The 17,517-nt window shown below is 43.8% G+C and overlaps 1 protein-coding gene across 1 annotated transcript in view; it reads left to right on the forward strand.

Moving 5' to 3' along the window:
- Positions 1–17,517, forward strand: part of LOC307073300 (partitioning defective 3 homolog B-like) — a 188,073-nt gene that overhangs the window by 137,592 nt on the left and 32,964 nt on the right. The window lies entirely within an intron of this gene.

A 17,517-nucleotide genomic window follows, 5' to 3' on the forward strand; every position in this document is an offset into this window, starting at 1 on the left:
GAGCAGCAGACAATGATAGACATATCAATATCAAAAGGAAAGGTAATAATAAAGTAGATTTAAGTCATAATATAATAAATAATAAAGTTTAAAAAGGAGAAAAGATTTTATTATTTTTACACTAATATACTGATTTTTACTATATATGATATTTATATTTTTCTGCTATAATATACTCTTAGTCGACTGTTATTTGACCAACTCTCCAACAAATTGATTGGTAAGGTTTCAGATCCACATAAAATGTGTCCCAATGGATGACGCTGCAATTTGTGCCAGGGTACCGATTCTGTTCACACCCAAAGAATATCGAGCGTTAAAAACTAAAGTTGACGGAGAATCGCAGAGAACAAAATAACTAGCGTATGATATACTTACGATAACCAACATATTTTGAATATATATATATATGTATATTTTTTTTTTTTTCGTGTTCAGTGTAAATCTGCAAAATCCCATTTGGATATAGTTATATTGCTAACAAGTCTTTAGGGTGTTATAGCTAAGAGCTATAACACCAGCATAGGTAAAGCCGAGAACAAGCCTCTTCATAGCCCCCAATCAGGGCTGCATCTGAACCGGGGGGTTTGGCCTCTTTTAGCACGCTGAGCACTTTCTGTTCTCCAAGAAAAAAACAATGTTTTCCTGCATGTTGTTCTTGTCCCGGCGACAATCTGCCAACACCGCTGTCCCGTTTCGCTCGATCACCCCACACAGCCTGAGCCAAGCGATCAATACACATAAACTCAGCCATTCCTTACCTCCAAATGAGAAAAGTTTCTTGTTCACAAATCAACAACAACGAGAGGAGGGAGAGAGGGACACAAGAGAGAGACAGAGAGAAAGAAGAGGAGGAGGGAGAAAGAGGAGCACAAAGTAATAGATAGGGAGGGGGAGAGAGGGAGCTGTAAAAAGAGCGATAGAGAGACAGAGACACAGAGCGACCAAAAGAGAGCGCGAGAGAAAGAGCGCAATTAGCATGCACCAGGGGTAGGTAATTAAGTTTGATGTTAGCAGAAATGAAAAGAAGGCAGAGAGAGAGAGAGAGAGAGAGAGAGAGAGATGTCAGCAGTCACCACGGTACCAAACCGGCCGACCTTGCTGACGAAGATGTATTTGTTAATTGAACAGTTCCAACACGGCTGTGGGGGGCGACCGATGGCAAACACACTAAATTGGCCTTTTATTTATTTGTTTCTCTGGTCGTTTGTCTGTAAGATAAGTGAAGGTGTTTAGTGGAAAGTTCTCAAAGAACTAACACTGCTGATCCGAGAGAGTGGGAGCAGACTGAAGGAGTTTGTTGTAGAATATACAAGGGAGGGGGAAAGAGAATGAGGGAGGATAGAGACATAAAAGAGAGGGAGGGAGAGAAAGAGGGATGGAGATATGTCAAAGAGCGGGATATAAAGTGAGAGAGGGAGTGAAAGGGAGGGAAAGAGCCGTAGAGGAGCAGAGAGAAAGGGGGAGGCAAAAAAAAGTGAGTCATAAAGAAAATTGGATGGAGGGAGTAAAAAACAAGCTAAATTGATGGATATAGTGTGTTTGTGTGTGTGTGGTTGTTTGTGTCCATGCGTGTGTGTTGCTAATGCAACGCTAGCGTAGTATAATGTGTGTTTTGTCCCTGTGGCTCCATTAGCATCCCATTGATTCATGGTTATGGGTTAGCTGTCTTAGCTAGCAGAAGAATGTTTGCCTAGAAACAATTATCAAGCAACCAAAACACATACAAGTTGGTTGCTTTGTGTGTGTGTGTGTGTGTGTGTGTGTGTGTGTGTGTGTGTGTGTGTATGTGTGTGTGTCTGTGTGTGTGTGTCTGTGTGTGTGTGTGTGTGTGTGTGTTTGTGTGAGAGTGTGTGTTGTTTGCCACAACAACAGACTTTCCCCCTAGGGAAATAGGAAGTAAATCAACAGGGTGCTTGTGGTTTGATTGCATGCACACACACACACGAACCAACAAACACCAACACACTCACGTACACACACACACACACACACACACACAAACACACACAATGTCACAGTCAACAGTTATTGTAATTGTTGCGCTGCAATCTTTATTCAGTATAACTTAACGATGTTGCGCCGTTCATCATCTCCTGTACGATATCTCGGATTATTGTGCATCATCGTCGTTTCATCTTTTTGAGACCTTGTTGTTTTGATCCATGCCAAAGGTGGTCTTTACCTTTCCTGTTCAGTCCCTGTGTTTGTTTAGCTTGGTATGACTGTGAGGCCTGCTTCCTCCCCTTCTGGGTTCTCTCTGTGGTTTCAAGCACTGGTTCTCAATCTGTGGGTCGCAGCCCATAAGTGGAAGGCAGAAGGGCCCAAGGGAGTCGGGGGATGAACACAATAAAATAAAGACATTTAAAAGTGTTGAAAGGCTGAAGAGGGGAATATTGTTCTGATGAACAATGTATACATATAGATTTGGTAGAGACAGATTTTTTTATGATGGGTTTTGCTTGTTGTGTCTGGATAAATGAATGCATTGTTTATTTTACCAAACAACTTTAAGGAACTGCTTAAGAGTGTAAAGACTGGCCCATTTACTTAATTGATACATTGAACATTTGCTCTTTGATTATTCAAATATATTAACGTGTGTGTGTGTGTGTGTCTGTGTGTGTGTGTGTGTGTGTGTGTGTGTGTGTGTGTGTGTGTGTTCATGCTGGTGTGTACTTATAAAACTCATTGTAATATGCACTCATGGCCGGGTGCTTGTGTTTTTTAGTGTGTGGATGTGCCCTCATGAAACAGTGTTCACATTCATGCAAACACATAGCCCATGCATCAACAAACGCTGGCACATTGTTCGAGTTTAACCAAATTACCGTCCAAAGTTGCCGACACCATAAATAAGAGACAGTTTAATTTGATTTGAGCTTAAGAGAAGGATGTCTGGAAGTTCCCCTCTGGTCCTCCCTCGGTTGAAATCCTCTCAACAATAAACTCGCTGTCGGGAGTCATTACGGTATTTATACCGGAATGCCACTAAATACGCCACTCCTTATTTAAAATCAGGGTCTGGAGCTGCATGGTCTCAATAGGTGATGCTCTTATCATGTATTTATAAGTTATTTGATCTGATGGACTATTTTGCTTCCTATACTTATTATACCTTATTTTGATTTGTAATTTGCATATATATAGTACAATCTGTTTAGGTTCCGTTAAATGATTAGCATACAGTACACATTTTATATAAATATACAAATATATAGTCGATACATGGTTTTACACTAACATATCTACATAAATAGATATAGATAGATGGATGGATGGATGGATGGATGGACAGACTTTATTTGTCATTGCGCAGTCACCTATAAAACAAAATCGAATTGATACATCTGATATAGATATTGAGATAGATAGATAGATAGATAGATAGATAGATAGATAGATAGATAGATAGATTTACATCTTTATATATTTCTTACCATAATGCAACAGGGAAAAAATGGGGAACATGACTAACATTTGTTTGTGATTGGATAAGGATGTTAAACAAGCTGCTCCGGGTTTTATATCTCTGAAAGGTGATGTTGTCCTCCAACAGACACTCGGGTAATGGACAGGATTAGTTTAGTGTAATGGTTGAGGGTGTTGGAAGCCGTCTGCATGCTGAGACAGACAGTTCTTAGGTTTCTCACGGGGTAAGAACAGGCAGAGTGTGTGTCCCGCCATGCTCGTTATCAGTCCGCTGAAACAACACTCATTGTGTTGTCTGCATGGATAAACCTGGACAGAACTCTACCTGCTGATACATCCACCGAGCTAGGAGGGAGAGGGAGTCTGGTTCTGCTCTAATTGAATCATTTAGTTTATTGATCTGAGACAGCCACTCATGGATTACCTCTAGGTCTGTTCCTTACTGAGCGAGGGAGAGGAAGGTTCATTCTGACCGGTTGTCTCTTGAGGGCCTGCACCGGTACAACCACACTGACCGGCTGTCTACCAGTGCCACCGCTGTCCCTTCAGGAGCAAACATTGTTCGAGTTTTTAGGCTTTAGTTTATAGAGGCGTAATGCTGTTGGCTGTCCGGCTTTCGACCCACTGAGTGCATGTCTGCTAACTAATGTCATTAGCTAATAAGCAATGAGTGGTAAATTGCAGAGCCTCTGCTCAAACACAGCATTTAGTTCCTAAAGCCCATAGTTACGAAACACCCCGCTTGTTTTTCTTAACCAGTGGAAAAACTTGGAATGGAAATGCTTCATTACATGCTGCCAACGTTAGAATTAAGGTTATCATTGTAATCTTATAACTAAGAAAGAGGTATCAAAAGCATGAGGAGAGGGGGTTCCATATCATGAACTAAACCGAAATCCAATAAAATGGTATAATCTTGGGGAATTTCAGTTAATACTTTATTATTCGCCCTTACTGTAGATATAATGGGATTCCTAACCTTCTCCTGATTGGCTGACGCTCATTCATTTTCTCCCTCACTATCGCGATCCCAATCTGCCTGGTGGCTGTCGTGGAGATGAATGTTGTGGAGGTGACTGTGTTATGAACGAGGAGACCTTGCACCGTGAAACTGTTTCTGGAGTTTTGAGTTCCTGTGTCTTTTCAGTATAATTTCCGTTGGAGTTATAACTGACCCACGCAAGATTACATCCTCTGTTGTCTCTCTTCACTCTAACCTCTCTTGTCCTGACAATGGCACTGGCTGTCTGTGCTTACGTGCATATCCGTGTAAATGTGTGTGTGTCACGGGACACTTATTTGTCTGTTTGCCACCTTGTATTTATGTGTGTATTTGCCCGCCTGTGCGTGCGTATGTGTATCCCCCAGCCTATGCTTGTGTGAGAGAGGAAGCGTGTGTGGTCTTATTTTTGGGTTTGAATGGTTTCAAGGTTGCAGGTCTTAGTCCTTTCTCCTCTCTCCCGGGCCCCCACGACTCACGTCCCCGCCTGGTCCCCAGGCCGAAGCACTATTGTGTGTGGGACGCTACAGCAGCAGACTTTAAGGGGGACTTCCAGATTAGCGGTTATTCCCACTACCTGGCAAGAAACTATTATTACTTTCTTTTGATATCGTTCAGTAAGAACAATAGTGTGTTTTAGAAATAAAGAACATTGTCCCAGAGTTTCCTTGTAGTACCACAGCTGTTGCTGATACTTTTTTTGATTATTTGATTATATGTCATATAATTATCTAAAATAATGGTTAACAGAATGATAAAAAAAAAAGAAAAAGGCACATGTACAAATTTAATTGTATAAAATGACATACAAGCACAGGCCTACAAATATATACAAACAATATAATATCTAAAAACACAAATAACAGCATGATTGACCATGCAGTTTACTGACAGCTCTGCAAATTGTTGAGATTCATTTAAATCGTGGTAATGGTTCACAATTCAACACCCATTATCTGGTCACACCGATTAGAGTCTTGACCCTATTATCATAAAAAAGCAGAACAACACGTATAGTCATTGTAATGTTATAGTCTCACAGTTTACCTGGAAACGCACAAAGAGCTTTTTTACCATTGGTGTAATGCTCTGATTGTTGGTGTGTGTGGGTTTGAAATCAAATCAAGTCTGGAACAATAGCGGGATAGTCGAAGGTTAAGTTTCTCCACTCCCACACGTATGTCTGTAAACATCTAAGTGATTTGATACTTAACCCCTCCCTGCACATTAGTTATAAACAAGCTATCAAAGTCTCTTCTAATGCTGGGTACACTCCTGAGAGACCACACACCTAATGATAGATTAAGATACATTTAACTGTTTTGGTCGTTAAGTGTATGCAAGGAAACTATTTTACCAACATAGCACAACACACATTAACCGAATACACTCCCAGTGTTCATTTCAAAACCACAAATGGCACCAATCTCTCGCGATCAAAATCGTACGTTTAGTGTAAACAAACATGTCAGACGACAGTCAGTAGGCTCTAGGTATGCTAGCTTTTGCTAATGTTTTTTGGGGTTTTGCAGCATGCAGCGAGGTCAGCATGGCTCCTGATTTGCTAATGTCTTTTGCACAATCCATTGCCTGCGTCCTCAGCTGTCATCAGAGTTCCCCCCATACGAGAGGATTTTGGATTGGAAATATTGTATTTGTTTAATATTTGCGAATATATTCTGCAAATATTATGAATCGGTGAGGCCCTGATTGTTAAAAAACATAGGCCATTAATATTCCCTATCGAAATAAAAAACAGTACAACCATCAAAAAATCGGGGCTTTGCTAACGACAGTATTGAGGGGGAAATCGGTCCCAAAATCGGGCTAATCATCCTGTAGTGTGTACCCAGCATAAATTACCATATTAAAAGGTATTCTTATCTTAATCCCACATGCAGAAAAACAACATTTTATAGTGTATGCCTCAATGTTTTGAAAGGCTCGTGACTGTTATTTCCGATGTAGTAAACACAGACACACACACACGCACACACACAAACTTGTCCACTCTGTCCCTGGGTAGCCAGTTCCCAGAACAGAACAGGAAGAGGCAGCCTTGGTGCTTAATTGGGAGGAACTGTGGGGAATCGAACCTGCACTCTTGACCAGCCCTGAGTGGACCTTGTGCTTGAATGTGCCTCTTTGTTGTTGGGGAGGGTTGAGAGTTTTGTTTGTGCACTGGCTTCGTTCCGGAAACACGGAAGGACACCATTCTAGTTGGTTCCATTGAAAAGGGCCTTTTAGTAAACCAATAGTTCAGTGGCATTCGTGTTATGATGATTATCTCCAAGTTCACCAGCACTGTGCATCCATCCGTCTGTCCATTCAGAAATCCATTCATACTCTTTCCCATTTATGTCTATTCATCCATCCATCCTTCTGTCTATTTATGAATCCATCCACATTTGTGTATCCATTGATCCATCTATTGTTGCATCCATCTTTAAATCCATCAGGCCATCATTCGTCCATCCAGGGGGGTTGCACAAACACACACACACAAACACACACACAAACACACAAACGAATGCTTGCTACCTCTCCCTCCTTTCACTCCTTGCTACCTATGAGAGCCTAACAGCAGAAGAGAGGGAAAACCTAAAGACTCAAATATTTTTCTCACGGAGGAAAATACATAATGAAATCACGGCGTTGGAAAGAAATGCTGAATGTCCAAGATAGTCTTGAAGAATGCCAAGAAAACGATTCATCCATTCTCAATAAGCTTCAAATTAAACGTGTAACCCGCGCACATATGCCGTCACACACTGACCACACACACACACACATACACAGACACACACACACATACACACACACACACACACACACACACACACACACACACACACACACACACACACACACAACAACCACATTGCAGACGGGTGACCATGTGCGTAAGGACTTGTGGTTGGTTCTGCCCTTATAAGGACGCAGGGGTTGTTGGAACAGAAGTGTTGTGCTGATTCAGAACAGAAAGGGTAGCGGATTACACTGACATTCCTTTTATACTGGAGGACAGAGGGAGGGAGATGGAAAGAGCCGCAGAGAGAGGGATGGATTGAGGGAGGTAGAGAGGGAGACGGCTGGATGGATAGGGAGTAAAGGAGAGAGGTATGGAGGGATGAGTCAGAGACATGAAAGGAAGGAGGGATGGAGACAGGGTAGAAAAGGCGGAAACCTCAATAGGTAGAGGAAGAGAATACTGATGTTAAGCTAAAAAATGATCGGTGGCTTCATCGAGTTCAAATATGTAAAATATTTTGAGATGATCCCAAACAGCCGCAGCCAGTGCTAAAACTGCCTGGGGAGCAGGTCTGAGATTTACAGTTAGTCTGTAGTGAGATGAGTTCATTGTTTTGTTGGGAAGAGTTGTAGAGGCTACCTCTACTGCCTGGTCCCTTGTCCCACTGAGTGTCTGTCTGTCCGTCCGTCCGTCCGTCCGTCCGTCCGTCCGTCCGTCCGTCCGTCCGTCCGTCTCTGTATGTTCAAAGAGAATGTGTGTGCGTGTGAGTGTGCTTGAGGATGACGTGCCTAACGATCAGCCTTGTGTGGGATCAGAGCCCCCTTTCCCCTGCTGTCACATCATTTATGCTGACTGACCCTCTGGGATAGAGGTCAGCTGCTTGAGGCAGGTACTCCCTACACACATGTACGCGCACACACACACACACACTCTGCAGGCAGGTCTGGACTGATGGTTTCCGAGTCAATACTGAGAGGTAGGCTGAGGACAGTTAATATTTAGAGTGTGTCTTAGTGTCTGTTTGTGTGTTTGTACTCATCACACACACACACACACACACACACACACACACACACACACACACACACACTGATCCAGTGGTCTTTGGCCAAGTCACACAGCAGTGTGGGATTTGGCTGAGGTACAGTGGAAGAAAACCTGGTGTTAATAGAACTACCCTGCACTCAAACACACACACACACACACACACACACACACACACACACACACACACACACACACACTTACTTGGGCCGTGGTTGCCATGCATATTTGGTGCTTTTCTACTTGAAAAACAGCTCTCCCAGTCAAGCGCTTGCGTACCCTTACTCAAAGTCACACGCATACAGACACATAAACATACACAAAGATACACATACACTTCCACGCAGATAAACAGTTATAAATATTAACTGCCACGGACACACGGAAAACGTAAACAGACACTAAGATATCCCATCCAAACACACACACACTTTTCTACACAGAGGATATCCACAAGCAGACATATGAACAAACACACACACACACACACACACTCACACCTTTCTACACATAGAAGATACACAAGCAGACATATGAACTACACACAGACACACACACACACCTTTTTCCACAGACAGAGAGACAAACGAACAGACTGAGCTAAGATAGCCGATCCAAAAACACACCTTTCTACACAGAGGAGATACACAAGCAGACATATGAACACAAACGCACAGCTTTTTCCATGGACGACAGACAGACAGACAGCCAGACAGACAGACAGACGGACAGAGAGACAGGCAGCGCTGGTTTCATTGTGTTTATGGAGCTGCGGTTGATCGTTCTCGATGTAGCCCTCTAACTCTCTAAGGCTGAGTCTCAGTCGGTTTCTCCTTGGAAACCAAAGCACTGAAAACAAACGCCTTCCTCTCCTTTTAAGGAGAATGAAAATATTATTCATCACGCGTCCGCAGCTGCTTTCATTCTCCATGAAGCAGCGAGCGTCGCGGGACTGGATGTGGTGGCTGGGCCGGCGAGGGGCCACACACACACACACACACACACTCCTGGGAGCTCAAACACACGGTAGTGGATGTACTAAGCTACAGCAATTATACAATTTTGTAAAAACAAATTCCCACATTGACACAAATTGTCCCACATTTATTCCTTTCTGGAGCGATGAATAGTAAACGCACGGTATTACTGCTGAAGTCATGGTGACTTTTTCTTGATATAAGCTTCATCATTAGTCAACAAGCCTTTTGACACTTGATTAAGTTGAACGGTTAGACAGGGTTGGACATTCGGACAATCGGCTTAGCCGAAAGACAGACAGTCAGGCGGTGGTTCATAAGGCTCCCACCCGGTCACTAAGTAGCACTTCCTGAGGTCAAAGTTCACATCACTGACCCACGGGTCAGTCGATCACATGGGAGGGAAGATGGAGGCGAGAGGGAGGAGATAGAGACATGCATAAAGGGAATAGAGAGAGGAAGAGACACACAAAGAGTGGGAGAGGGAGATGGATGGTGAGACAGACAGGGTTACATTGGGGAGGGTAGAGTTATGGGTGTAGGTCATATGATTTGATGCCAGAGGGAGGAACGGAGAGGGAGAGAGAGAGTTACTTGTCCGGTCACAATATATAGTTGCATAGAGAGGAAAAGAGGGGAGCGTTACGGGTGAGGAAAAGGGAGAGCAAGATAAAGGGGGTAAGGAATTATGGGTGTAGGTCATATTATGGGAATATAGAGGGAGGGATAGAGGGTTATGTGTCGGGTCACAATATGAGGATGGAGAGAGCGGGAAGAACAGAAAGAGAAAGAGAGGGATATAGAGATGAGTTATGTGTTGGGTCATTTAGTAGGAATGTTAATATGATTAGTGAATGACTCTGACCCGGACCGTCTGAGTTTGTGCCGTACTGGTCTGGTGACCACAGAGCTGGAAACACACACAAGCACGCACACAAAGTCACACAAGCGCACTCACAGGCACATGCACACACACACAAAAACAAACCACACAGACCCACGCACACACAAACATACACACATGGAAATTTATGGATATGTATATGGTAATCTACTGAGGCACAAGAACATTCAGACCAAAAATCCAGATCTACAGCCGAAATTGTGCACAATCTCAGATATATCAATACACTAAAGAACACACAACACGTCATCACTACACGTGCTACAGCAAACTCATGGATGTGGATGCACATACACACACAACCACACACACCATATGTGCCCGATGGATGAATGAGCGTTCTCATATTAGCCCTGACAGAAAGAAGAAGTATGTAACCATAATTAAAAACACACACACACACACACACACACACACACACACACACACACACACACACACACACACACACACACACACACACACAGCAGTGATTTGTGGGCTAGCAGTGCAGGCTGAGTCAACATGTCGTGAATGATTATCTGTTTTAAACGTGCGCTACCCTGACATGCATGGTCCTGACTCCAGCAGCCATCGCTCTCCGTCCAGCACAGACGCCTACTTAGGCTGCCTTTGGTTTGCGTGTGTGTGTGTGTGTGTGTGTGTATGTGTGCCTGTGTGTGCGAGGCAGATGAGAGCGATTAAGGAGCTAGCCGTGGTGACATCACTCTCTGTGGTTCTGCGGTACTGCTGATGGTCTTTTTAAACTGCCGCTGTAGTTAATGTGCTGCTTTTATTAAGTACAGACATTAACGCACACATTAACACAAGCAAGTCTGCAAACACATAAACACATACACAAACAAACACACGCACACAAACACACACACACAGCAGACATTAACAGACGCTTGTCTCCAAATACATAAACACATTAACACTTACACAGAGACACATACACACACATTATCAGAAGCCTCTCTGCAATCACATAAACAGGCAGTCACTCACACAGAGAGAAACAAACACACACACACACAAACACTGTGTCCTTACTGCAGCTCTAAGTGAAGAAACATTAATATCATCTGATAAATTATCTGTTTATCCAGATTCTTGTTGCTCGACTGCTGTGTGTGTGTGTGTGTGTGTGTGTGTGTGTGTGTGTGTGTGTGTGTGTGTGTGTGTGTGTGCGCGTTGTTTTGTGTGTGTGTGCCCGTAGACTTGACTTTGTGTGTATTTGCTCAGTATGTATTTCTAGCAGTTGTGTACGTGTGTTTTTTAGTGGTGTGTGTGTGGTTGTATATATCTGTGGGTCTCGTTCTGTACGTTTATGTGCAGTGTGTGTATATATATATATATATATATGTATATGTGTGTGTCTAACTCGTTTTCTTGTATTTGTTTTGTGTAATGGGCATCTCTAAGTAAGTGCGTATATGTCTGTGTCTTGTCATATTTTTGTGTTTGCATGTCAGTGTAGCAGTGTATATGTTCTCTGGTCCTTGGCTTATCAGATCACTTCTTTCACCTCATGACTGGCAAACTGCCTTCGAAAGCAACCACACACGCAGACACACACACACACACACACACACACACATACACACACACACACACACACACTACAGATGAATCACGCAAATACACTTCAACTTAGGTTTTTAGTGTGAGGGTCATAGTTTCAAGTATAAACACACACACACACCCACACACAAGCCATTCCAGGTGTGTATGGCCTGATGCGTTTTGGATGAATGGATACTGTTATCACCTCCGACCAATGTGGTGTGGACAGAGCAGATAGCCAACTTTCTGTGTGTGTGTGTGTGTGTGAGAGAGACAGTGTCATGGTGTATTTGTATTTGCTGGCGTTAATATTTGTATGTGTGACCGTGGATGTAAGTGTGTGTGTGTAGGTTTCTGCATGTGTGTGTCTGTTTGTGTGTGTTGTGTACACACTGAGCTTATTAGTTCAGCTGTGGTGCCAAGGATCGACAGACGTAATAGCAACTAATGCGTATATCAACCTTGTGCGTTTGTGGGTCTATGTGCACAAATACAAGCACAGATATGTGTGCGTGTGTGTGTATATGTGTACAAATACAATCACAGATATGTGTGTGTGTGAGTGTGTGTGTGTGTGTGTGTGTTCGTGCATGGGACCGGAAGTGCTTGAGTGTGTGTCAGCGCTTTCTAAGGCGCTGTGCGTCTCTCCGGCGTCAGAGAGGAACTTCTCGGAGCGCTGAGGAACGGTGACTCATCCCCTGATAAAGCTCACTGAGAGACCCAACGTGTGTGTGTGTGCGTCTGTGAGAGAGTCGATTGCGGTCGTCGGGCAAGATTAAGTGCCTTCAAAAGATGTGGTGAGAGAGAGAGTTACATGAGAGGGTGAGAGAGAGGTGGATATAATGGAAAGAGGCCGAGAGAGGCAGAGAGATGCCAGGATGAGAGCGAGGGAAAGAGAGAGAGAGATGGGAGGATGAAAGAGAGGCAATGAAGGAGAGGGAGAAATGAGAGAGAGGGAAATAAATAGTGGGATGGGAGGATCAGAGATAGGGATATATATAGAGAGAGAGGGAGAGAGAGACGGGATGATAAGAGAGGGTGGTAGAGATGTGGAAAAAGAAAAATGGGAGAAAGAGAGATGGGTGGATGAGAGAGAAAGAGAGAAGGGAGGACGAGAGAGGAGAGAGTCATGGGAAGGCGAGGGAGGCACCTCTTGCTCGAGATTCCTCAACCCCTGAGGCAGAGTGAATCTCTAAACGGTGATAGTGGGAAGGTTAAAAGGGCTTAATGTGTTACATGGTGCTTTTAGCTGGAATAGTCAAATGGATGGAGAGGTAGAGCCTGCCAGACACCCTCCGTGGGACACAAAAGAGAGGGAGAGAGAGTAATATAATGCAATGTTTGTTAAATCTTCTGAGATGTCAGGAGAAATCTCAATACACTACAATGATGAGCAAGCATACAGTATGTAGCAAAAAAAAAGATACAGTGCCAAGAGGAAATACCCAGAATTTTTTTTTGTTGATAAGAATGGACAAGAATCTAGATTTGCATAAAATGTGCACCTTTTTTTAACACTCCCACTCCAGCCGTGAAAGAGTACAGTTTCTTAACCAGTTCTCTTTCCGCTGTGAAATATAGGCCAAAAGGTCTCTGAAACACACACACACTTTCTGTCCTCCCATCTGTTAGTTCAGTTGGGCTCTAGCCTCTGTGGGCCTCTGATTGGCCGAGCTCCATACTAAGGCTTGCTAATTGGCCAGCTGGGGCCCAGCTTGGGGTTGGACGCAGGTCATTGGTTACGCTGAGGGTTAAATGACATGTCATTGGTCAGAACCACAGGTACCTGGCCCTCAACAAGCAACTGGTGGTGAACTGTGACCGGCTACATCTGCAATTGTCTATGGTCCCTTTACAATTCTATTATGATAGATGAACAAAGATATGACTGAAATTGTCTGAATCTTATTCATAGTCTTGGAATCAGAGTCTCTTTGTGCATTTTTGGACTAGCCTGGGTACGTTTTGATTGAATTTGATTGGATTTAAATAAATGCGCTTGTGAGGATTCTGTGCAGTCTGCATCTTGGTACGGAAACCCTTGACGTGGATCATTGGACGAGCTGTCGTACTCGTTCAATTAAAGTCTATGGGTTGTGTTCCTACCTAAGAGACAGGCAGGGGAACTAGATGTGGTTGAGGAGCACAGCTGTTTACCATATCTAATGTTTCGGTAATGTACCAGTAATCGCTGCGCTTTAATTGTGTTCTTTCCGCTCTGTTTGAGAAATCGCTGCGACAGACGGCAATCATTTGTACCCATTATATAGAAAAGTCTCTGCTGCCGGCATAATTCAAAGACACTTATATGGATGCATTAATATGTTGTTAATATCACATTGACAGTTAAATAACTATAACGCATCCCTGTAGGCCATTTGTTGGGTTATTTATTTATATAATGTTCTAATTTTTTTTCCCATTTTCTCTCAGATTTTTCTTATTCTTTATCAAATGTCTTTCTCCTAAAAGCTTTGATCGATTCACCTCACTCCCACTCTCTCTTTCCCTCTGCCCCCTCTCCCTTCGCCTCTCTCTCTCTCTTTCTATGTCCCCCTCTCGCTCTCACTCACTCTCGCTCTCTCTCGCTCTCTCTCTCTTGCTCTCTCTCTCCCCCCTCCCTCCCTCTCTGTAACCTCTCTCTCTCCAAACTCCTTTATTAAGTTAAGGAGGGGAAATGAGGGGTGGGGGTCAGTCACTGAGGATTAGTCTGGTCCCAGGACATCAAACGTTCCATTCTGGCCCAGGAGATAATCATAGCCAGGTTCACCAGGAAATTAACTCACTGCCTTTCAGAGTGTGTGTGTTTTTAATGTGCGAGAACACACATTTTGAACTTTGTCCTGCTCTCACTATCTTTTAATCAAAACTGTTAGTGGACTTACGAAATTAACTAATTTAAGAAATACAAATAAGTCTATACTTGTGTCTTGCTATGCGCACACTACATAGTCACACATGTCTTAACCCCTCCCCACTCTCTGAATGTTCCATGAGCTTTCTGGTGTATGAAACCATGCCAACTGACTACCAAAAACAACAAGATGGCTGCCAATGTATACGTTTCAGCCTAATGCTAACTGTAAACTACACCAGCCCTGTGTATTTTTTACCGTCATGTACCTTCCCATATCTCCTCATCACATATACTGCTGTCCCCAATCAATTACACCTTAAGATAATGCTTAATTGTAGGTAAGTTAGTAAAGGCATGATGATGGTAGGATGAGAAAGGAACAGGGGATGTATAAGGTGATATCAACATGTCTTACCAATGTCAGCCAATAGGGTGCAATATGAGAGAGAGAGAGAGAGAGAGAGAGAGAGAGAGAGAGAGAGAGAGAGAGAGAGAGAGAGAGAGATCTTATTACGGACTCATCCCACCAGGTTCTAGATCCACCTGCTACCCACTAACACTTACACACATGTTGACACACACACACAAAGAAAGCCTGTACAATTCCAGCAACTCTATACACACACAAACATCTGCAAACAAAAGCACAAAACTGTGTGCAAATCACACACACACACACACACACACACACACACACACACACACAGACACACTGAGGTGATTCTATTGTGGCTGTGCTGTTTTTACACGATTATGTTCTTATAGTAAGTCGCTCTGCTCAGATATCACACACACACGCACATACAGACTCAAACACACACACACACACGCAGATAAATAATACCACACAGATATCACCTGCCTTGTGCTCCGCTTTAGAGAGGGTTTAGAGGGGGGGGGAAAACACTCTTTGTCTGTCTCTCTCTCTGTCTTTTTTTTTTCTGCATCTTTCTCTCCTCGGGTTTCTATCTGCAGTCCACCTGAGTGTATCCTGCTTTGGTTCCACAACCAAACACTTTTCTCTCCCCTCCTTTTCCCCTTTCTCTCTTTGCATTTTCCCCTTTCTCCCTTCTCTTTTCTACCTTCTTTCCTCTCATTCTTTCTCTCATCTCTCCCTTTATCCTGTCCTGTCCACACCTCCCTCTCCTCTCTCATCTCCTCTCTCTTCTATCCCTTCTCCTCTCTCCTCCTCTGTATTTTTTAAAACCTTTCCCGGCTCTTCGTTGAAATTCACCTTTCTTTGTTCCTGCTAATCCACATACCAAACTTATTTTTAAGCCGGGAAGTTTGGGATGGAACGCGGGGGAGAGAGAGAGGGAAGGAGTGAGGGAGTGGGAGAGACTGAGAGAGAGAGGGAGGGAGGGAGTGAGAGAGAGGGAGAGGTAGTGAGGGAGTGAGAGAGAGAGAGAGAGGGAGAGCGGGAGGGAAAAAGATCAAGAGAGAGATGGAAAGGGAGAGACAGAGAGTGAGACGGAGAGGGAGTAAGAGGAGATGGAAGCGGAGTGCATGGATGGAGGGGGAGAGGGAGGATAGACTATCTGGGTGGCAGGAAGGAGGGCTTAGAGGAGAGGAAATTATCTTCCTTTACTTCTACTGCTTCTTATCCGTTGTTCCTCATCCCCCTCTCCAGCCCTCCTCTCTGGTCACACAGCTCTCTCTCTCTCTCTCTCTCTCTCTCTCCCTCTCCCTCTCCCTCTCTCTCCCTCTCTCTCTCTCTCTCTCTCTCTCTCTCTCTCTCTCTCTCCTTATCATGGCTCCACCTGGGTGGCCTCCCAAGGACGAGTGGGACTATAAGACAGTAGTGCAGAATAAACGTGTGTGTGTGTGTGTGTGTATGTGTGTGTGCGCACATGTGTGTGTGCATTTCTATCAGATCTTGTGCGAGTGTGTGCGTGCGTGTGTTTGTATATATATGTGACCCTAGATATTTAGTGAACACATATTTCTATAGGATAGTGTGTGTGTGTGTGTGTCTGTATGTACGTGGCCCTATCCTCTGCCCGCTGGCAGCTCCATGTTCTGCGCTATATTCCCACACCATCATGAACATTATTTTTCATGAAAGAAACAAACATGAATTCATAATCCTAACAATACACACACACTAACATACCTGGAGAAGGACTGCTTTGCATTAAGTAGCGTTAGTTTTGGAGTGTATGAGTGTGTGTGTGTGTTTATATTTGTGTGTGTGTGTGTGTTTTTGTCTGGGTGTGTGTGTGCGCGGGGGGTGCTGACCTTCTGTGGTCCTAATAGTACCAGAGCCCCCTGACATTTATCTCTTCTCTGTACTAATTCTGCCGCCTTTATTCTAGCGGCTCGCTGACATTTCAGCCTCCAGTTCAGCCTCCAGTTCATGAATCCACACGCCGGGATAATCCACTGCCTCCTCCATGAGGCACGCACGCAAACAAACAAACGGTTTTTCACACTTAGAGTAATGCTTGAACGTATCAATCGTCTTGCTTTTTCTACCCCCAAGTTTATCTCACTTCCTCTCTGCATTATTCTCTATGTATTTGTTTCTTGTTTTACATTCTATCTATTTCTATCTTGTTCATTCACTTAATCTCACTCTTTCTTGCCTTCCTCCTGTGTCAGATTTCCGCTAAATTCCTTTCAATGAAACCTGTGTGTGTGTGTGTGTGTGTGTGTGTGTGTGTCTGTGTCTGTGTGTGTGTGTGCCTGTGCGTGCCTGTCTTTGTGTGTTCATTTCCTCCCAGCCGGTTGCTGGTACTTTGTTAAGAGGCAGAGTAATTAGTCTGAAAAAATGGAGAGCTTTCACCAACAGCTGCAACCCCCACCTCCATCACCTCCTCCCCTCCACCACCTCCTCAACCACCTCCTTCTCATCTCTGAGATGGATAAGGGCTCCTTTTGGGTGGAGGTGCGAGATGAGTAGAGGCCGGGCATGGATGGATGGATGGATGGATTAGTATGTTGTGGAGGAAACATGGAAAAACATGGAAATGTAAATAGAAGGTTAGAAGTTTATAGATAAAT

Source organism: Pollachius pollachius, assembly GCF_949987615.1.
Source record: "Pollachius pollachius genome assembly, chromosome: 3".
NCBI classification, from domain to species: domain Eukaryota; kingdom Metazoa; phylum Chordata; class Actinopteri; order Gadiformes; family Gadidae; genus Pollachius; species Pollachius pollachius.